This window comes from Mus pahari, chromosome X, assembly GCF_900095145.1.
Source record: "Mus pahari chromosome X, PAHARI_EIJ_v1.1, whole genome shotgun sequence".
NCBI lineage: Eukaryota > Metazoa > Chordata > Mammalia > Rodentia > Muridae > Mus > Mus pahari.
The window spans coordinates 117,352,341-117,376,722 of NC_034613.1; the positions used below are offsets into that span (position 1 = coordinate 117,352,341).

Here is a 24,382-nt window from a genome sequence, read left to right on the forward strand (position 1 = left end):
ATATCTAGTGACTTCTTTGTGACTGGGTTATCTCACTAAGGATGATATCCTCCAGATACATCCACTTGCCCAAGAATTTCATAAATTCATTGTTTTTAATAGCTGAGTAGTACTCCATTGTGTAAATGCAAGACATTTTCTGTATCCATTCTTCTGTTGAGGGACATCTGGGTTCTTTCCAGCTTCTGGCTATTATAAATAAGGCTACTATGAACCTAGTGGAGCATGTGTCCTTATTACCAGTTGGAAGATCTTCTGGGTATATGCCCAGGAGAGTTATTGCTGAATCTTCCAGTAGTACTATGTCCAGTTTTGGTTTCCTGAGTGGTTGTACAAGCTTGCAATCCCACCAGCAATGGAGGAGTGTTTCTCTTTCTCCACATACTCACCAGCATCTGCTGTTACCTGAATTTTTGATCTTAGCCATTCTGACTGGTATGAGATGGAATCTCAAGGTTGTTTTGATTTGCATTTCCCGGATGATTAAGGATGTTGAACATTTTTTCAAGGGCTTCTCAACCCTTCAGTATTCCTCAGTTGAGAATTCTTTGTTTAGCTCTGTACCCCACTTTTAATGGGGTTATTTGAATTTCTGGTGTCTATGAAACTCTTGTCTCTGCTGAACACTATGTCTTTCATTACATCTGTATATGCTGATAAATAATTCTATTATTTATTGTCCATTTGTCTTTTTCATGAAGATTGTTTTAGTATAAATAATCTACTCTTCATAGTGCTTCAATTTTACCCAGTAGTCATAATTCCAAGCAGAAGGAAAAAGTAAATCTTTCTTATTTTTCAGGATTTTCAACACGTTACATTTTAATAAGAAAAAAATAAAAATATTTTAAAAACCAAATATTACATCCAATCAATAAAAACCCAAGACAATTCAATGTAAAATGCTTTAAGTTCTTCCCCTCTATTTGAAAATGTCACTTAATATTTTCCACTTTCTCTCTATCTAAGAGAGAGAGAGGAGGAGTCTTATTTAAAGTGTGTACCTCTGCTCTTATTTCTATCATTCTCATAGGTTTTGTTAGCAATAAATTATCCCTATCTGCACCTACACTTACTAGGTTTCTTAGTAAATATACTAAATGATCTCCCTCACTAAATAAATGAGAATTCATAGATGACTGCAGCATTTGGAATGACCATTATCCCATAGGTTCCAAGTTGTTAGTGCTGTTTGTGGAGGCTTAAAAGGTGTGGCCTTGCTAGAGGAAGGTCAGCTTTGAGAGCTCAGAGCCTCCACCACTCTCTCTTGTCTCTCTCTATCTCCTTTTTGGTTATGGTTCTGGGTGTAAACATTCACCATTGAGTCCCTGCTGCCATGTCTGCTGTTTGTTTCCATGACTGACTCTTTTTCCCACTGGAATCATAAATCCAAATAGAAACTTCCTTTTGTTGTTGAGTTGTCTTGGCCATGGGGTCTTATAATAGCAACAGAAGAGTAACTAATCCGATGATTAATGAAGTTGACATTGCCATGTAGTGGAGTAAGAAGATGCACATAATTTTCCCCAACAAGAATGGGAAGCTTAGTAATATACATCTTCACTTACCAACTTCTTCATATTCTACATGTTTTGTAATATAACAAGATACACTGCTCCACCCTTTGTGGCCTGTCACCATTCATGTGCCTGAACATTGTAGGAGGAACATCTGTTTAGTTACGCTATATTCATTTCTTATGCCAGTGAAATATACCCACTTCTTCTACTCTAGCAAAAGCTATTTTAATCATATTTAAAATCATATTTTAATTATTTTATTCTATAACTTCTTCTAATTCTTTTAACTCTTTGGAATTTTTATATAATTTGCTGCACCATTGAGGCACCTGAAATATCATAGGCATTCATTTCTTTGTTTTTTTTTTTTCTTTTTTATTGTTGTTTAAAAGCCATCACTTTAATGTGAGTTTCTTCACCTGTGCCCACTGCACCCTTCCGATGTTTGCTCTTGCTGAAACTTAGTACTTCATATGCCCATGCCAGCTGCAACTTGTATTTCACATTGCCAAATTTCAAAGGTCCATCAGTGGAGGGCAGAATGTTGATAGGCAAAAGGTGATGCTAGGTAAAACACTACATGGTATTTCTGAAGTTCTTCTCACACTGACTTGAAACCTCCAAAAGAAGGTCAAGGAACACACTAGGCCTGCAGCTGCTTTACCAACTGCTCAAGTTGAGTGCTTAGATTTCTAGCTCAAGTGTTATCCTTTCTCACCATGGGCAGGGGCTTGGAAACTCATCAATTTCCGATAGTGATAAATACCCTGCGGTGTGAGTGGCGCTGCAGCGGGCCTGTGAGCTGCCTACTACTGCCACTGTGGGGCCAGGCCTCCCTCATAGCCTTCTGTCTTCATGTCATTGGGGCCAAGCTCCTCATTTTGGTCAAAGGTGTGCTGGTACGGCTATACATTCATCTGAGAATCATCTTCAGGTGCATAGACATTCTTCAGGTAACTGTTTCCTGCAAGACCATTCATGATAAAGTGGGCCTTCATCTTGACCTCAATGATATGATCCAACTTCTAGCTAAGCCCCTGAAGTTTCTCCAACTGGTCAGAATTCGAGCTGTCATCCACTGTGAATGGGTTCCTAGTTGTCAATTCTCGGATGTCTTTCAGCAGTTCTTCTAGAGTGATGAGCTTGGCCCCAAGGACAATCATTCCCAGTTCAAACTAAAGCTCGGAGACTTCCATAGTACACGTGTCAGACTTGAGTAGGTCTCTGGTCATGTCTGAGGGAACTGTGATGTAAAGGATGGTTCTGGTACCCAAGGATTCTACTGCTTCTCCAGACTTCACCTCATTATTCTGATGCCTATGATTCTCACAGTTGGTGTCCATGATCATAACCTCTTTAAAGTAGGGAGATTTTGGACAAGCTTCATGTTGGTTTGAGCTGGAGCATTGTACTCTCGGCAGTTTGTATTGAAATGGAACACTTTGTTTCTAAGGTCATTCTCTTGTGAAATTTTCAGGTTCTTCTGCTTGGAGCCACAGCATCTCAGCTTGCTGTGGAGTCCGGCTGTAGTATGTGATCACCAAGTCATTTGCTTTAGGTCCTTCATTGTGCCGATGAACTCATCAATTCTTTCTGTTATGGCACATTCCATTGCCTGTCCTGTGGGCTGGTCCTGTTCCAGGCCAGAGACTGCACTACTGATCAGTCCTATAATAGTAGTCATTAGCTCCCTTGTAGCTGAAAGCAGGAATTTCAAAAATACAGCTTGGGGATCCTTGTGGTGGCTGAGTCTGTCTTCATATCTTCTCTGTTCATGTTCTCTTGGTCTCTAATGGTTAAGGGGTAGCACACTCCCTGTTTCTGGATCCTGCCTGCTGATTGGATCTCCATGTTGTTCCAGGCACGGTGCTCACAGAAGGCAAGCTTGGTGAGCAGAAGTCACATCATGCCATTCCAGAAACAGTTCATGCACAGCGACAGGATTTTGATAGGCTATTCCTCCTCATCCTTGGTGCTGAGGGGCCAGAAGAAGAGCCCAATGGCTCATGACCCAGCCTCAATGGACAAGGACCCCTTGGCTGCCCCTCGAGCTCAGGATGCACAGCCCTGCTGGCAGACATCTCATGTGCTCTAGCATTCATTTCTTAATTAATATTTACTTTTTCTTTCAACTCCCTTGCTGTATATCTTACTTGTAAACATAACTATCAGTCTCCCTTTCTGATATCTCTTCCTGTAAATCTAATATTCTGATTCTGTGTGAAGGCTTCACAACAGACTTATTTCTAACTCTCATCACTGAATGTGAATGGAATCAACAACCCTTACGTGCTTAGCCCTACAGACTGACACAAGAAGGATAAATAGGTTTCACATTCTTGGGAAAAACGCTGAAAAAGTTCTCTAACTGAAAAATGATAAACACAAGCCCAGAAAAGACAAATATCATTGAAAAAGGACCTAGAAGACTTTCCGGTTGAACTGGGTAATTGCAGGTCTTTCTTCTATTTTGGTCTATAACCACTGTGCACTCCAACACAATGCTATAAGGCACCTGAACAAACAAAGGCATATGACCTAATCAGACTAATCAAATAAATATGTATAAGCTGGATCTGAATAAAAGGACATATAACAATTAAATGAAAAAAATAATTAAAATGATCATTGAGCTACTGAATGAACACAGGAAAATTTTGTGTTTACTGCCAATGAGAATGGGTACAGGCTTACATTATCAAATAACAAGAGGTAATCGTGGGACAGATCAGTCAGAAAATAATAGAGTAATAGTAATAAGCCCTTCCTATGGGTAATCATCTCTAGTCAGAATATAAGAATGTGCTAACGTACAAGTTAACAGGCTCATACTCTAAAGAATATAGTTGAATAATTAATTGATATATTTTAGGTTGTGACCTCTTTGAACCCCATACAGATTTCTGTAGTGACTGCATTCATTTGCCAGCAACATATACAGGTTCTTTCCCTCTGTAACCCTGCATAGATGGAAAGAGAAAGGATGGAAAATATTAGATATAATCAAATGAAAACATGGCTAGTCCTAGATGTCACAGAAAAATATATTTTAACTCAGAAAATGTCATTGAGCCAAGGAAGACTATTGTATAATAGCAAAATTTTTCTTTCTCAAGTCCTACATGGCAGTTATCAATACATGTGAACCCAAGTTCCAAACATCGAAACATAGAAGCCAAATGCTCGTGACACTGTTGGAGAACTCAGGTTCATTTTCAATAATGCATAGAATACTGAGATGGAAAACCAGCAAGGAAACTTTGCTTCACCGTCACCTTTCCTTTTTCTTTCCATCTATCTGCACACTTAAATCAAATGCAAGTCTCTTATAGACAGCATATATTGGCATCTAATTTTATTTTCACACAGTTTGTGGTTCTGGGGATTTAACCAAGGGCCTTATGTGTGCTAAGCAAAATTTCTACCTCTGAGCTCAATCGATAACTTAGTGCAGTTTTTTTTTTTCTGAACCCATTCAACTGTTCTATATACTTAAAGCAGTTTAATTAACCTTACATTTTTAATTAGCTTCTTGGTAGTCTACAGAATAATGGATTTCATAGTGACATATCTAAACATGAATAACACACTTTGTTTATATTTGTCCCCTCTTGTTTCATTTCTCTTTTGTTCTGATCCCATTCTACCTTCCAAATACCTTTTCCTGTTTTCATGGCCTCCTTCCCTCTCTCAGTATTTCTCTGACTCTAACTTGAACTCTATTTCTCTTTACTTAAAACACACATGTGTATACATGCACACACACACACACACACACAGAGAGAGAGAGAGAGAGAGAGAGAGAGAGAGAGAGAGAGAGAGAGAGATGCTATAACCCAAATGGTTCAGTGACATATATAAAAAGCTTTCTGTACCACACTGAAATACCATCCAACAGATGATACATTCTTTTAAAACTACAGCTGGAACCTTTCCCAGGTTTTGTCACATGCTATGTCCTAAGACAATTATTTACACATTTAAGAAGGCTCAAATTACTAGGTAACATTTTTTTCATCATGGAATGAAAATAGAAATCAAAATATTTGAAACAAAGATAAAATTCATACGTGGAAAGTAAAGAATGCCTTTGAACATCGACTGGTTTGAAGAAGCAATCCAAAGGAGCAAGTAACATCTTAAGACAAAGGAGATAAAAATACAGCATATTAAAATTTATGAGATACAACAAATATAGTACTAACATTTTAGTTTTATGATAAAAAAGCTAGTGTCATCAAAACAAGAATCCCATGTTTTATGTCATATGTAGAATCAGGGTCTGAGAACATGTGGCAAAAGTCAATATAGTGAGTTAATATGACTAAATACACTACATGCATACTCTGAGATATCATAATAAAATCTATTTGTACAGTTAATACATTGTAATAAAAAGAAAGTTTATACTTTTTAATAACCTAATTAAAACAAAAATCTAGTAACAACCTAGTTTTATACTTCAAAATAACAAACCATGCATAAGTACCCAATTTGAGAAGAGGAGGAAGAGGAGGAAGAAGAGTGAGTGTTACAGGATGAAGAGGAAGGAAAGGAAATAATAAAAATAGAGAATAAAAAATAAAATTGAAAAATATCATTCATACTAGGAGCTGTTTCAGTATTAAGACATTGATATGACTGACAAGCTCTTAATAGTTTACGAGGAAAGAACCAGTATAGCTGGTATAGCTTTTGCCTAGAATGTAAGATTTGAAGCTGGATTCAGTCCTCAGTATAGAAGAATGCACTCAAATAAATAAATGAATAAATAAAACCAGAAATAAATGCATAGAAATAACTGATGACACATCTTTTTGTTACTTCTGTGGTTTTAAAACTGTATAGAGAAAAATTTGAATAATTTGAAGGTAATGGATAAATTCCTAAAAAACATGAACCAAGCAAGCTAAATCATAAATAAATAAATAGAAACTTTGAACAAATACTATTGAATGTGATTACTACATCAATAATAAAAAGTATCACAACCAAGAAAATCCAGTATCCCATGGTAGTACTCGATAATTCTAGTTAACATTCACAGAATTATTAGGAATACTCAATATTTCTAGAATGTTTAAGACATGGAGACACTTCTAAAGACATTCTACTAGACCAACATTACTCAACTATTAAGACCAGGCCACGAAATTGCTAAAAAACTACAGTCTAATCAATATTCTTGATGATTATAAGTTTAAAAGTCTTCAATAAAATACCAGCAACCTGAATTCAATTGCATGTTAAAAGGATTATACACCATGACCAATTTGGATTTACCCTGGAATGTACAGATGGCTCACCATATGAAAATCGCATAAGTATCTTAATAGCTGTGGGTGAAGCTTTTGAAAAATCTCAACAACCTTTCATGATAAAAACATATGGAACAAATTAGAAGTGGAAAGAAATTACTTGAACAGAATAAAGGTCATATATGAAAAACTCATAGCTTAAATTATATACTGAATGTTGAGAAACTGAAAACTTTTCCTATAAGATAAGGATAAGATCCTCAATCTGATATTTTTCCTAAACATAGTACATGGAGTCCTAACCAATACAACCAATAAAAAAAGGGAAATAAGAGATACCTTTAAACCTGGACAAACTATACAAGTATCCTAATATGACATGGTCTTCTTGGTAGAAGAATACTTTTAGGTTTAAAAAAAAAGACATTAGATCACATAACTAAGCAAAGCTTCAAGACATGGAATAAATAATAAAAGAAAGCATTTGTGCTTTTACAGTCTATCACTGAACAATCTAAAAGGCAAACTAAGAAATTGTCATTTAAAGATAGTGTAAAAATAATAAAATGCTCTGAAACCCATTTTGTTCTGTAGGTAAAAGCAATGTACATGGGAAACTATAAAAGACTACTGAAAATAAAAAGGCAGCTGTGGGATGAGGTTTAATTCTCAGCTCCTCTATGACAGCGTACAACCATCTGCAACTCTAGTTCTAGGGAATCTGAAACCTTTTTGTGCTCTTCATGGACACCAGACACGAACATGGTACACATGCATATGTGCAATCAAAGCACTCACGTGCATTTTTTAAAGGTTAAAGGCATAAATAAATGGAAAGATATCTGTTTCACCAGTTAGAAGATTTAATATTGTTAAAATTTCCAAAGTAAGAGTAGACATCATTAAAATACCTATAAAATTTTTGATTTTACATTCTGTAGAAATGGAAAATAATATTGTGATGGTAAATCGCGATTGTCTGCTTAACAGATCTGAAATTGACTAAATAGCTATCCACACGATCAACTATATGAAGCAAGAAGACCCACTTTGATGTGCTATGGCAATATAAACAGAATCAAGTGGTGAAAGGAAGCTTTGCTTTGCTTGCCTGCCTTCTCTCTGGCTAGGAAATTGATTTATCTTGTAGAGGCATCTGCTGCTGCTGTATTCCTTTAGTTGTATTGCAACTCATCTTCTTCAGGTTCCAAACATGCACTGTAAGACTAGTGCTTCTCCAGCATCCCTCCAGGCTTTCTGTACCAGATTGGAAGTGCTGAGGCTCCTAGTCTTGTGAAGTTTACAGCTACCATATGCTTGGCCTCTCCATTCAGGCATTCATTTTAAGACTATGTAGATTGTATAGGATAAGCTGATCTAACCCCCTTTCATGTGCATACAGACACACACACACACACACACACACACACACACACACACACACAAACAAAACATGTTCTACTTTATCCTCCTTTTCCAGCCCCCTGCATACTTCCAAAACTGTATAGTCCGTTTCCCATTCCTAGATAGATCTGGTCCCCCAGCCCCTCATTCTGTAACTAATCTTTGTGGTTTTATGGATTGTACAATGGTTATTGTTGTATTAACTTCTAATATCCTAGTATAAGTAAATAAATACCATATTTGTCTTTCTGGTTTGGGTTGCTTCATGCAGGATGATTTTTTTCCTAGTTCCACCAATTTGCCTGCAAATTTAATAATGTCTTTCTTTTTTGACTGCTGAATAATACACCATTGTGTAAACGAACCACAATTTCTTTATCCATTCTTCTGTTGAGAAACATCTTATTTGGTTGCAATTTCTGGCTATTATGAATATAGCAGCAATTAACATAGTTGAGAAAGTGTCTCAATGGTAGAATGGAATATCCTTTGGGTACATGCCCAAGAGAGATATTTTTGGATCTTGAGGTTGATTGATTCTCGCCTTCCTAAGGAACTACCACATTGATTTCTGTAATGGCTGTCTCAGTTTGCACTCCCACCAGCAATGGCCAAGTGTTTCCCTTAATCCACATCCTCACCAGCATGAGCCGTCACTTCCTTTATTAATCTTTGACATTCTTACATGTGTAAGGTTAACTCTCAAAGTAGTTTTGGTTTATGTTTCCCTGATGGTCAAGAATGTTGAACATTTAATTGTTTCTCAGCCATCTGAGTTTCATGGATAGAGAATTTTCTGCTTAGATCTGTACCTCATTTTTAATTGGATTTTTCTTATGTCTAGTTTTTTAAAGTTATTTTTATATTTTGTATATTAGACCTCGTGGATGTGTGGCTGATATATATATATATATATATATATATATATATATATATATATATATATATATATATATTCCATTTGGTAGGCTTCTGCTTTGTCGAATGACACTATCCTGTGCTGAAGCTTTTCAGTTTCATGAGGTTCCATTAATTAGTTATTGATCTTAGTGTCCATGCTAACAGTGTCCCTGTTCAGAAAATCTTTTTCTGTGTCAATGCATTTGCAAACTGGTCTCTTTGCCTCTAGTTCTATGGGGTTATCACTGCCTAGCAAAATGAAAATGCGAATTGTATCGTCTGTCTCTTCTAGTTTACTAGCATTAGTAATTTTCTTTTTCTTTTCTTTTATTTATTCATTAATCTCTCATACAGTACATTCTAACCTCAGTTCCCTTCACTCACTCATCCAATTTCCTCCCTTTCACTTAGCTAGCAAAAAAAAAAAAAAAAAAAAAGAAGAATCCTTACCTTGTTCAGAGGCTGTCATCTATCTACTTTAGTCCCATTCTCTTCTTGCGCCCAGTATTTCAGTTATAGCCAAGTTCGTGCTTGCGTTCATGTGCTCACTCATCCCCTCTCTCATTCCTACCTTCTAGCTTATGGTCAACTGCCTAGGGTACCTTTCATTATTACTGACCCCCAGTCACAGGGAGAATTTACCCTTACTCCATCTTTTTCATTCTTCTGTCTCAGTATGTTGGGCATTTACTTATTGGTATATCTGTCTCCCTTTACTAGACTTCAGTCTTTACAATTAGGGATTTTGGTTATTTCATTCCTAGCAGTAAGTACAGTGTCTGAGGCTTAGTAAATTGTGTTTCATGTATATATGCACAGACATGTAGATGAATAAATACATGAATTTGTGAGAAGCACAGTTAAGATTTCTGCTTTTCTGTGATAACTAAAATGATCCAACAATATCCCTAACTTCAGCCTTGTAAATAAATTATTCTACATTTTCAAAATTCAACTTTAGAGAGGATTACATTTGTAGCTTTCAGGAAGCTGAAGATTTCTGTTAGTTGGTATAGAGCCGACATTCATGAGGCATTCATGAAGTGTACATACTGTATACATTGAGCATGGCGGCACCACCCCCGTGGTCCTAGCCCTTTACTTTGGCAAAGTAGGAAAGAAATTCTGAAGTTCAAGGTCATCTTTGGTTACTGCCAGGACTACATCCATAGTTAGCTGTCTAAAGAGATTAAGAAGTAAAAAAATATTTCTAGATAGGAAGGAAACTGGGTGGTTTTATTTGTAAGTATGATTATAACTAATATTTTTAAAAACCAAAGGTCACAATGGCTTAATGGAAAATATTTACTTCTTGATAACATAGAGTCTGGTTGGGTATTCAAATAACTTTCTATGTAGCTCCAGTTTTTTTTTTAACCATTCTCACATAATCTTTCAAAATCTCCTCCGGTAATTCCTATACACATATAGCCAAGTAAACAAGATATCACTACCAACCACATTTTGTTATCCCCAATTTAGTGATCCAGTGTAATTCCAATAAAAGTTTCACTGTAAGGACTACTTATAGGCACTATCAGATAAGTTAAGTTGCTATAAGAGACTCAGACTGGTCAAGCGGTTGGAAAGAAACAGAGACAATCTGACTACCACCCCACCCCTAAATTAAGAGACTGATCCACTAAAATATGTGTAGGAGGCTCAGACCAACTGGGCTGCCTGAAAGATAGTTTCTGACTTTTTGAGCTTTCTACAAGTTGTTCATGTACTCCAGATTTCAAGCTTTTGTGAGCTGTCCTCCGTGTTAGTGTGAGCTTTGGTGATGCAACTTTCTATGAATCATTTTTGGTCCCTGTAAATAACCCCTCAAACTTATTCCTCTTTGAAACCCTGATAAAACTCATAAGTTCACAAAAAAAGCCTTTAGAAACTTAGATGAGTTTTGGTTTTAATGAGGCAATGTAGAATTACCTATGGGAACATCCCTAAGAGTCTTGTCTCAAAAAAGACTCCTATAACAATCAAGAATCACTCTTTCTAGAGAGCAGCCTGTTTGATTACTGTACAACTTTTCTGTGCAAAATTTTTCTTTACGTTGAGATATAATCTTTTCCTATAAGACAGAATCCACTTAGTTCCTCCAATAGCTGAATATGCTAATATATGATATAATAGTAAGACCATTATGTCTTCTTTTTTCTGGATCTATTATAACAAAGAATGTCAGTGTGATTCTCAAAATATGAGTCCATATACCAGAGATACATAACTCCCTTAGAACGTAGGACAACTGACTTCCTATATTCCAGCTTCTGTGGAAATGAGATCATCCATCTGCAAGCACTTTTTACAGTATAAAACAGCACATTCATAGAAGGTATCATTATCCTTATAAATGTAGCTTGAAATTGTGTGAGCTTATTCAGCAGCCACATCACACTGTTGGCTCGTCTTTTAAACTTGTGGTTAGATAAACTCCCCAACCCTTTTCACAGGAGTTACTATGTGAAAGAGCCCATAATCATTTGTTCCGTGGTCAGTGATAAATAAATCATTCACTTTTCTGTCTTTAAGAAAAGTAGGACTAATAGTGCCTAGATATCAGGGATAAATACCAGCCTAAATTTTTGACAAGGTGTAGGTCCCATCAACCAACACAAACCACTTTAACCAAAATTGATGTTTTTAAAAGTGTAAATTCAGTTAACTAAGCATATTTTCTTCTCTGAATCACACTGAATACTTGATTTTTATCCACTTGTGGCATTGGGCTGAGGACAGTCTTAAAACTTTTGATTTCTTCTTTAGTAATTAATGGTCTTGTTTTCATTAGCTGCTCTCTAGAGCAATAATTGAGCACTTTTTATCCCAAGAATTTTTGCAAGCAGTGTGAACAATTTAAATTTTACGAAAATATAGAAAGTATAAATAATAGTAAGCTTGAGATTGCATGATTAATACAGTTAAATAGAGATATGAAAAATATATACCTTTTCTACTATATTCTTTTTCCTGTAGGAACGTTTTGGATCATTTACTTTTCAAGTCCATTAATCAGGACCCATCTGCTAAATTCAGGATTAGTGGACCATAATGAAAGGATCAGGTTTTTTTGATTGCAGTCACTTAATTGCTTAGTCTATTTGTACTCTTCCATAGGGAATTGTTGATGGCATTTTCAAATATTGAGCCTTTGAAAAACTTCCCAATTAATTAATTGTATTACTTCAATCAGGCAAAGGCTACTGCATTACACAATGTTTTATTAACTCCCTTTGGTCTTGGTAGACTAGAATTTCCAGTTCTCTATGTAAGAGAAAAAAATGACCAGCTTTCTTCCTGGATAATGAAAAGTACCCAGAAGTTTTGGCTAGGTCTAAGTTTAGTGTCTCATGAGTTGGTCACCAGAGGAATACAGTGCTGTGTCATCTATAGGTATATCCTACGCATTTGGAAAGGCTGCCTTTTACTCCCAGGTGTCCTCCATTACTCTATGAGCCAGCTTCCTAGAGAAGCTTTCAAAAAGGGCTACAAGCTGAGTAGCAAAAAAATGACATAAGCGTTTTGTATTCCAGTCTTTGAGACCAGATGTCTAAAAGCACTCTCTTAGTGGTGTTGGTTTATTGTGACAGCACCAAAGGAGAATGAAATTTATATTTCTCCAACCTTTTGCCCAACTGTCTTTCTGTGTGTAGTCTTTCTGTGTGTAAAATTTCATCTTCTCATCACAATCCATTGTATTATGGGGTTCACTTTGTCATAGCTTAACCTCATTCAAATTCTGAAAAGACTCCTTTTTTCAAAAAAAAATTATGTTCACAGGCATTATATTTAAGCACACAGCTTGCAAAGTATACATTGTTCCATCCATAATGGCATGCCTACTTACATCTAGGTTCAAAGGACAGTTAATAGTAGGATGAGACATAAAAAGTTTATTTCCAGAGTAGAAAGTTTGACAAGCCAAAATCTGAGTACCTGGAATCCTGCGTATGAGAATTTTCATGTAATTTAAATTGTTGGAGAAACACATCGGTAGACAAACATAGGCAGGTCTCAAGCAGCTTTTAAGAAGGAAGAGTTTTTGTACATTTGAGCTTTAACCTTGGAGCTGAATCTACACGTCCTGCTTTCCAAGTTCAGGAATAGAAATCCCTGTGTACATATGAAGAACCTTTCAAAACTGAGATTCATGTCAAGTACTGTTTTGTTTTTTCTTCCATTTCCTGAGAACATAAGGAATTACTAATTTTAGTTGTCTTCTTTGACAGAAATATATCCTTAGTACCTGTAAATTCTAAAGTCCAATGTATTTATACAATCAATCTGTATTTATGAAGAAATATCAATTTATAATTAAAGCATAATAAAAATATTTTGTTTTGCCATAGTTCTGAGGAAAGCAAATAGTGAGCAATGTAATATTAGGAGTATATGTGTGAATCACTGAAGGACTAGTGTGAACCATTGTAATTTGAGTTACTTTCCTTACTTAACCAGCCCTTCCTCTTTAAAAAAAAAAAACAATAGAGAGAAAATGGGCTATTTTGGCACATTAAATAGGTTGTCAATAATTATAAATTGAGTTTCAAGATTATTTTTATATACAAGTGACATCACCTGGATTATATTTAGTTTTGATCTATGATGCAACTGTGTACAATTTCTAGTACCTCATACATGGAAATGAAGATGTCGTATATCCACAGAGAAGCAAACATATAGTTCAGCTGATAGACAATCAGGAAGTACTGAATAAATTAACATATTGTTATTTTGTACCAGTTAATAAAAGAGGACCATTCATATTACGATCCTTACATCGTTAGGTACTGGTAGAGTGATATGGGATGATTTAATCTTTGGTCTGTGTAGAGCTGTGAAATAAGTTCTCACACTCCATTCTTTTCCTGGAGATCATTTTTTATGTCACCAAACATGACTTTTGTAAAAGTACTATAATTTGCATATATTTAAATAGTAATTCATATAACATATTATTTAAGCAATGATTTATTAGGTTGAAATCATGCAACAAAAATTATTGATCTCTAACTATAAAACAAACACTTTTCTGAACCCTGGGGGTATAAGTAATACATTTTTTTTCTCCTTATGACTTTTATTGTCCCAGCAGGGGAGAGAATAAGTAAATTAACTTACTATTTTCATGAATGTAACATTTTAAATTATTATTAAGTGTTTAAATAGAAAGTAAGAATGTCTATGTGTGGATGGGTCAAGATGCCTGGATTTAGAAAGTACAAAAGCATAAACTTTAAGGATGAGTAAGAAATGTCATATGAAAAAAAGAGGAGACATATGTTTTTTAAACGGAAATAGCATATATTAAGGTCTTACAGAAGAAGAAAAGACCAGCCATTTTTGCATGTCTTAAGTCTAATATAGCTAGAGCATTAGAATTTGCAATGATCTACATAAGGGTGGCATATAGCAAGGCCAGATAGATGAACTGTGATTATGTCATGCAGAATCTCAAAGAAACACTACTACCAAAGATGGCTGATGATGCTAATTATATATACCTTTATTTTTAACATTTTATCTTGAATTAATTTCACACCTGACAAAATGGTTGCCAAAGTAGCACACAGAATTCCTGTACATTCTTCCACACAGTTTCGTTTATGAGGGCTCTAGTTAAAATAATATTGTATAATTTCTGCCAAGTGATAAAGGCAACATGAAGTGATCTGTTCAGAAAAAGAAAAGTGTGGTTGTTTCCATGTGTGAGATTAAGAATACTCACTTAAAATTAAACTTCTATGTCTTAGATATAAGGTTACAAGCTAGAAATGAACTATAGAAATGTAGTTCCTGTCTAATAATTTTGCGATGTAGCAGATTTTGTGATAGGTTGTGCATAGTTAGGTGAGAATGATAATATATTATTAAAAACTGTCCCATGACTTATTACTTTATAAATTTACCTGTTCCAGATTTAGAGGTTTGAAAATAATAATTCAGTAATTGACCTGATTCTGTTAGCATTTATTCAGTTCTTTTTCTGTGAATAAATTTGATTATGGTCAAACCATAGTGTCACTGAAAATTCGGGGGCTTTGGTGCTCTTCTAACACAGATACAATTTAAGTTGCTTCTCTATCTATGTCCAAAGTATGTTTCAGTATTATCTGTTCTTTTAAGTGGAGATCTGTTTAGCTGAAAGGCTTTCTACTAAGGCAGATGATGTCAATTCTGTCAAGGACTAGACTTTGAATAGTTGAGCACTGCCCCAATATATTGGTCAAAGGGACTCCCAAGTCCAGCACAGACTTAAGAGGAGACAAAATGGCCCCCACCTTTCAAAAGAAGGAATTACATGCATACAATGGTCAGTAGTGAGTCTTGCAAAACTCGATTATGGAAAAGTCTGGAAGGAGATTAGGATTATAAATTGCATGATCAAATGAGAAGTCCAGATTTTTCAAGGTAGGGCACTCTTAAGAGAACTTATGATCCATTCACATTGTTTTTCTTGTGAAGAAACTCAAGCCCCAAGAGAAAAGGCATAACCGTCACATAAATCCACAGAACACACAATATCCCAAGCAGTTATTCCCAACCAGTGCTTTTTATGAAGCATTCTTTTACCTCTCTTTTCCTAAAGGAGGGGGGATCAATATACTTGGGTATTTTTCTCTATTCCACATTTTCTAAGTAACATTTAAATGCCATATAGCTTGTTTCTAAGGAATATAACAAACTTTATTTTATCCGTCGAGGGAAAAAATAGATGCTATGCCATCTTAAGAAACCAAGGAAGACATTGAGTTGTGGTTATGTTTTATTTTGAGTGTCTGCTTCCCAAATGGATTCATGCAGTGCCATTTTATGTTTGCTTATTCTATCTGTCGAGAGAATGACTTGCTTGCAGTTGCATGCCTCATATAGTCTGTAAATTACAAATAGCATCATTCAGCTCTAGTCCTTTGACCTTTTCAACACTGTATAATTTTCAGGGTATGCTAGTGCACATTGCTTCTTGTTTACAGCCTCAATGAACTGTGAAAAAGAGGTGGGATAGCCATCAACTCAAAATATACAATACAGAGAAGGTCAAAATAATGCATCATAAAACCAATTCTCAAAGCGAGGTTTAAAATCAAGATAAATCTGTCTTATTACTGTCTCTTCCTTCCCATTGTACCCATGGAGATTGATGAGCATGAGGGCACATGTTTGTAATACCAGTCCTCAGAAGGCAGAGTCAGAAGTACTGCAAAATAACAGTGAGTTGGAAGACAGCTAGTATTGTGTAATGTGGTCCCATTTCAAAGAAAGAAGTAGTAAGGGAGAGATTATGTACATGTTAATGATGAGACAGAAGATATCAATAATGAAATGATGAGTAAAATTGTACCATGTGTTTAAATGCATTTTGAAATGAATTTTATTATGTTTTAGCATACCCAAGATCCATCTCAAAATGAACTGATATCCAACTTGTCAGCTCTGAAAACACATACATATGTATGAGTACCCTTATATTTACTGGGGCTATAGTTATATATTTAGGAATATATCCACTTAACAATCAAAGAAAAAGGAATTCATGAATTTGAAAGAGAAATAGGTGAGATACATAGAAAGGTTTGAATGAAATAAAGGAAAGGAGGAAATTATAATATATTATATTACAATCTCAAAAATAAAATAGTTTAAAAATAGGTTAACACTACTATCTCTTATGTTCCACCCTGACCACAATTTCCCCTCCCTCCACTCCTCCCAACCCTCCCACCTCCCCTCTCCACTAGATCTACAGTTTCTCTGCTTTCTTTCAGAAAATCTCAGGCATTGCAAGGATAGCATCTGAACACAGAATAAAAAGATACAATAAGACCAGAACCATCATAAATTTCTATTTCTGGTTTCAAAATGTTTTGTTTAAAATTCGATTTATTTCAACATAACTATTGAAATCCCACTCAGCACATACACGTTGGGGATTAGAAATCAATATTCACATTTCAAAGAAAGTGAAAGAATTAGGATATTAGTGGTATTCTATACTTGGTAGAGGAACCATGTCTACAAAATCAGTGTAAAACTGAAGTTACACAACCAATTGAGAAGAATCAGCTTAGTGAGGAAGACCCCTTTTGAAAATGGAATACTGGTAAAACAAAAATATGATTGCTATAAGATATAGTGGGGCTTTTGAAAACCCAATTCTAGCCAGGAATAGTAGTGCTTTCTGATAATCCCAATATTTGAGAAGCTGCTGTAGGAAGATCAAATTGAAGCCCAGAGAGATGTTTTCTCAGAATCAGACAAACGATGCCACTATGACAAGGGCAAGCCCAAAACAAGTTATGTATGTGCATTAATCATGTATGTCCATTCATAATTGTACAAGAGATAGCCACAGGTTTATATCAAGTACATTCTTTTGTTGATATCCACCATATTTCTTGAGATAGGATTTCTCACTAATCTTAGAAAGAACTCATTGGGTTGCTTATATTGCCAGCAAACTTCCTTGGTCAGCCTGTGTCTAACCCCACCAAGTACTGGTGATCCAGGAGAATGCTAACACATCTGGTTTCTACATAGGTGCTAGGGAACCAAAGTCAGATCCATATGTTTGTTCAGCAAGCTCTTTACCCACTGAGCCATTTCTCCATCCTGAACATTGATGAGTGTAAAGTGCTAAAGGTGGAATCAGGAAGATTGCATACTAAGTAAGACCTTTACCACTGAACTTGCTCCCAAGGATGAATGAGACCCAGGAGTCCCCCAGTGCAAGAGAGAATTGTTTCTAACAAGACCTTGTATAACAAGCATGACTGTGCCAGGTTTACAGTTAAATTAAATTAACTAGTTGAGGCTACTGAGAAATGTCATCCCTCAACTTTGGAATATTCTGCAGATATCTTGGTGCTTGTTACTAAGATTAGCATAGATAACCTTTTTGCAGTGCTGGGGATTGAATTCAAGGCCTCGCACATGCTATGTAACACTGTAGTACTGAACTATATCATCAGCATAGAAATCAACTCTGCAACACTAAAGAAATCTAATAGTGGTCATAAGCCACAGATGTATAGTTTGATTTTTTTCATGTCACTTAGCTTTAATCATCAAACTTTTCTCTATTATCAAAGTAATATGTTTGGATTTCACACTGCTTCCACACTTCTTGTAACATTATAAAGTTTGCCTCATTTAGCTAGTGTTTGTCAGATCTTTAAAAAAAAATGCTCACTAATTACATGCTATGAGACTTCAGATATAAGAACAGTTGTGGGGGCCACCCATATGAGGTCCTTCAGGAGCTAGCAGAAAAGAAAAAAAAAAGAAGAAAATGAAAAAAAAAAAACATTTCTTTATTGCTGACTTCTGAGAACAAAGTAATAGGAATTTTCCCATTCCTCTTTTACTATGTCTGACACTGAAAGCCTTAATTGATCAAAAACCAGTCAGTGCTTAGAGATTCATTCTCAAAGCAGCTCAGGCAGGGTTTACAAGAGTATTGACTAATAGCTACCAATTAAACCCCAGTGTATTGATATCCTAGTAAATAGCAAATGATTGTCTATAAAGCAAAGAACAGTTCTCTAAGCATGAGGAGACAAAGAGTATACTTGATCTTGTGTCACAAAAAGGTGTTGTACTGGTAAGCAATTTGCCACTTTAACTCATATTCACAGAGCAGAGATTCATTCATTCAATGGGTATTTATTGTTTACTTACTATGTATCAGGGACAATCCTAGACATTGGGAAAACTGCAGTAAACAAGATGAACAAAAGTATCTATCTGACTTCACTGCCCTCTATGCTCACATTTTAGTTTGGGAAAACATAAGTTACTGGGCAAGCAAACAATAAGACTTTCAAATGGTCGGAATAGTTACATAAAAACCAACACTATATAATGGAAACTAACTGGAAGAACCTAATTAATATTACATGGTTTGAAAAGATATTTCTGAAGATACTTAGCTTGACAATCCAAGTGAAGGGTTCACAGAAAGCTTGAGGAATTACAGCCAAAATAACTAGATTTACTCTGCCAAATCTCATAATTACCAGATCGGGAAAACTGGAAATAAACAAGTAACAATTGGCTCATAAACTTGGCTTCATTGGTAGCTTAAAATGAACAGAATGTAAACATTTTTCTCCTGTTTAAAGATGTTTTAAATATATAAAGCATACTTAGTTTTGTAAGTTTGAGTTGTAAATACTTATATTTGTGTGCTGAGTCCTTTCCAGTGTCTGGAAGTAGTGGAGCAAAAAATTAAAAACATTTCAGAGGAGAAGATGATAGATTACATGTGATTTATAGTCACAGAATAGACTAGTTGGGTGGTTATATAGTTAGGACTTGTTTCTAAAAGCAACTAGAGGAAGGTCTTAAAAATATCAAGGCAGCCTTTCCCTCAAATCCAATAGGACAGTTTAAGAATCAAGTTTTACGCTCTGCCGTTGGCTAATTGTGAGTTTCTGCATTACCCACTGTCCGCCACACAAAGAAACTTCAATGATGAAGTTTAAGAGCTGTACTAATCTGTGGATACAGAGTTATGCATTTAGGCAGCAGTTTGATACTGTTTTCATTTAGAAAAATAACATTAGACTCACCCCTGGGGCCTGTGAACATCCCAGCCATGTGCCCTTAGCCAGATTATAGTGCCAGAGATGTGTTTTCTCTTGTGGTGTAGTTTTCTGATGCAGCAGTAGAGAATGAGTATGAGCAAAGATTTAAAGACTTAACTATATAAAATATTTAAAAGATTAATAAAATATTATATTCAAAAGAATTAAATCAGGGGATATTTCATTTTATATAGTATTCTTTTGTGTTAGAGCCATATTATTTTCCTGAAGTAAAGGTATTTATATTTAAAAGGAATCAAGTTTTTAATGTTTCTATTTATTCCTTGAGAATTTCATACAATATAAATTTGATCATATTGTTTGTTTGTTGGATATTTTCTTTATTTACATTTCAAATGTTTTCCCCTTTCTAGGTCTCCCCTTCGGAAACCCCCTATCCCATCTCCCCTCCCCCTGCCTCTATGAGGGTGCTCCCCACTCACCTACCAACTCCCATCTTCCTACCCTATCTTTCCCCTACACTGTGGCCTCAGGCCCAAGGGCCGCTCCTCCCATTGGTGTCTGAGAAGGCCATCCTCTGCTACATATGCAACTGGAGCCATGGCTCACTCCATGTATACTCTTTGGTTGGTGGTCTGGCCAGTTGAGGCTGCAAACCCCCTTAGATCCTTCAGTCCCTTCTCCAACTCCTCCATCAAGGACCCCATGCTCAGTCCAGTGATTGGCTGCTAGCATCCTACTCTGTATCTATCAGGCTCTGGCAGAGTCTCTCAGGAGACAGCTATATCAAGCTCCTGTCAGCATGTACCAGAAATGAAAAGGGAGACATAATAACAGAAACCGAGGAAACTCAAAAAATCTTTAGATCCTACTCCAAACGCCTATATTCAACAAAACTGGAAAATCTTATCATATTCTTTCCCCTCACTCAACTTTGTTTTTTTTTTCCTCTCTCAAACAAACAAATGAACAACTCCAATAGACACATAAAGAAACGTGGAGTCTGGGTTCTGTTGGCAAATAATTACTGAGCATGAGGTTTGCCTTGAAGTATGGTCAATATACCCAGTGTCACTCCATTGAAGACAACTGCTCTCCCCTCTTCCAGAAACTGCCAATTGTGAATGGCTTATTGGCTAGATATGGATGGGGCTTTGTATCCCTCCTCTCCTCCATGCTGAGATTTTGCCTGGCTTGAGTTTATGTCTTGCCTATTCTGTTATAGTTACTGGGATTTCTTATATGCATCTGCCTTGTTGTGTTCAGAAACATGCTGTTTCCTTCAAGTCATCCCCAACTCTGGTTATTACAATCATTGTACACCCTCTTCCACATATATCCCTGACACTTGAGGAGAGGAATGTGTTAAAGATATCTTATATAGGGATGAGCATGTCAAAGTCTTTCATTCTCCAAACCTGGTCTTCTTGTGGATCCCTATGTCAAGCACCATTTATTAGAAGAAGCTTCTTTGCTAAGGGTTATGTGATTCTCTGATCTATATATTTAACAATATATCATTAAGAGTCAATGGGATTTATCCTAGGTCCTATAACACACTAGTCATTGGTTCTTGGTATTATTAACAGTGTTAGGTTCCATGTCATGAAGTAGTTATTAATGCCACTAAAAAGTGGCATTGTGTTCCATTGTGTAGATGTACCACATTTTTTTTATTCATTCTTTAGCAACATCAAGGTTGTTTCCAGTTTCAGGCTATTACAAATAAAGATGCTAGGAACATATTTGAACAATGTGTCTTTGTGGGATGGTGGAGCATCTTTTGAGTACATACTCAGGAATGTTATAGGTTGTTTTTGAGGTAGAAATATTCCCAGTTTTCTGAGAAAACATCAAATTGATTTCCAAAGTTTTTATATAGGTTTGCACTCCCACCAGCAATGGAGGAGTGTAAACCTCCATCCTTGTCATTCTTATTCCATATCCTCACCAGCAAGTGCTATCACTGAGGTCTTGATCTTAGCCATTCTGACAGGTATAAGATTTCCAAATCAGGGTCATGTTGATTTGCATTTCTGTGGTGACTAAGGACATGGAACATTTCCATCAGTGTTTTTAAGTCATTGACAATTTTCTGCTGAGAATTCTCTGTTTAGCTCTGTGTCCCATTTTTAAAATTGGATTGTTTGAGTTGTTAGTGTCTAATTTCATCTTTGAAAGTCTGGTAGACTACTGTGATGAAACCATCTGGCCTGAGGTGCTTCTACACGATGGAATATTATTCTGCCATTAAAAAGAAAGATACTATGAATTGTGCAGGCAAATGGATGAAATTTGAAAGTATCATCCTGAGTGAGGTAATCCAGACCCAAAAGGCCATGAATGGTATTTACTCACTTATAAATGAATATTAGCCATAAAGTAAAGGAATTCCATGCTACACTCCACAGAACCAAAGAAGCTAAATAAGAAAGATTCAAGGATTCTTGAATATAGTCAGAGGAGGCAATGGAGGGAGGGAAATGGGTGAGAGAGGGAATAGGCAGGAAAATGAAGGGGGGAATTCAGGATTAGTTGTGGGGAGAGCCAGGAGAATGGATAGAAATCTGTAGCTAGCAAGTGTAGGAATCATCTCAAGGACATAACAGAGACATGGGATGTGGGAGGCTCCCAGGAATCAATGGGGGTGACCTTAGCTGAGTCTCACAACATTGGAGATATGGAACTTGAAGCCAGGCAGGAACCCCAATGGACTGATAGTGACTCCAACCCACCCACAAAACTTTCGACTCCAAATTTATCCTGTCTATAAGAAATGCAGGCATGTGGGATGGAACAGAGACTGAGGGAATGGCCAAATAATATCTGGCCCAACTTGATACCCATTCCACAGGCAAGCACCAGTTCCTGATACTATTCATGATACTCTGTTATGCTTGCACACTGATGCCTAGAATAACTGTCCTGTAAGAGACTCCACCGAACAGCTGACTAAAACAGATGCAGAGACCCACAGCCAAACATTGGATAGAGCTCAAGGACTCTGGTAGAAAATTGGGGGAAGAATTGAGGGTCCCAAAGTGGATAATAACTCCACAGGAAGACCAACATGGTTATCTAACCTGGACACTTAAGGCCTCCCAGAGACTGAACCACCAACCAAAAAGCTATATATGTACTTTGGTTCCCCACACATATGTAGCTGAGTCTGTCTTCAGGTGGGCCCCCAAACAACTTGAGAAGGGGGTCTCTATTTAAAGCTGTTACGTGTAGAACCTTCTTCCCCAAATGAAGTGCCTTGTCTGGCCACATTGGGAGAAGATGTGCCTAATTCTGCATAGACTTGATGTTGCAGGGTGTAGGAAAATCCAGGGGGGCCTCCACCTTTACAGCAGAAAAGGAGAAAGGAGCTGCTGGGGGAGTGTCATTTACTGGCATGCTTTTCCTAGATTACTCAACTTGCTTCCTTTTAGCATGAAGGACTGCCAGGCAAGGAATAGCACTGCACATAGTGAGCTGGCCCCTCCTATATCAATCATCAATCAAGAAAACTTATCACATGCTTGCCCACTGGCCAATCTGGGGGAGAAGCTTTTTCAATTTATGTTCCTTATTCCAAAATGACGATGTTGGTGCCAGGTTGACATAAAAATAACCAGCACAAGATGATTGCTTCTAGCTCTATTAATTCATATGAATTTCATTTTTCTTATCAGCCAAATAATATTCTGCTTTATGAATATGCTGCATTTTCATTATCCTTTCATCAACTGATAGATTCCTGCATTGTTTCCAAGTTCTGGTTATTATGAACAGAGCAGCAATGAACATGAATGAGCAAGTATCTCTGCAATAATATGTATAGTCCTTTGGATATTTGCTCAATAGTTATAAAGCTGAATCATGTGATAGAGCTGTTTTCAGCTTTTCGAGAAACCACCACAGTGATTTCTGTAGTGGCTGTACCAGTTTGCAATAAATATGTATTCCCCTTTCCTTGCGCCCTCACATCGACTATATATGTAATTATATTTAATCAAACGTGGTCATTCTGACTGATATAAGATGAAATTTCACGGTTTTAATTTGCATTTTCATAATAACTAAAGATGTTGAATATTTTAAGTTTTCACAGCAATTTTGTGTTTTACCTCTTGAGAATTCTCTATTAAGTTCTATATCCATTTTTAAAAATAGGGTCATTTGTTTTCTTAATGATAATTTTTTACTTCTTTGTATATTATAAATATAAATCGTCTCTCAGTTTTATAATTGTACAAATGTTTTCTCATTCTTATTCATTGCTTGAACAATACTGTCATATGATGTACAGAATCTTTTTTTAGTTTCTGGAAGTCCCACTTATTAATTGTTAGTTTTAGTGCCTGCACTATTGAGGTCCTGTGCCAATGAATTCACTTGATGATTAAATGGGTTTCCCAGAAGAAGCAGAAATATAGATCATATTTTATTATCCAATCTCCTAGTCTATCTATTTTATTGGAGAACCGAAACAGTTAATATTGAGAGTTATTATTGAACAGCGTGTATCAATTCCTGTTATTTTGTTGTGGAAGTGTTATTTTAAATGTTTATGGTTGACTGTCCTGAGGTTATTTATTTATTTATTTATTTATTTATTTATTTATTTATTTATTCCTTTTGTCCTCTTGTGTAGGGCTAACCACATTATATGAAAGTTTCTTTTCTTGTATCTTCTGTAGAGCTGTGTTGGTAGACACAAATTCCTTACAATTGTTTTTATCATGAAACGCATCTTGTTCTTCTG

The 24,382-nt window shown here is 36.1% G+C and overlaps 1 protein-coding gene and 1 pseudogene across 1 annotated transcript in view; one reads left to right on the plus strand and one right to left on the minus strand.

Moving 5' to 3' along the window:
• Nucleotides 1-24,382, plus strand: part of Il1rapl2 (interleukin 1 receptor accessory protein like 2) — a 1,246,644-nt gene that overhangs the window by 891,072 nt on the left and 331,190 nt on the right. The window lies entirely within an intron of this gene.
• The window catches only part of LOC110313698, a 156,614-nt pseudogene continuing 134,561 nt past the window's right edge, over nt 2,330-24,382 (minus strand).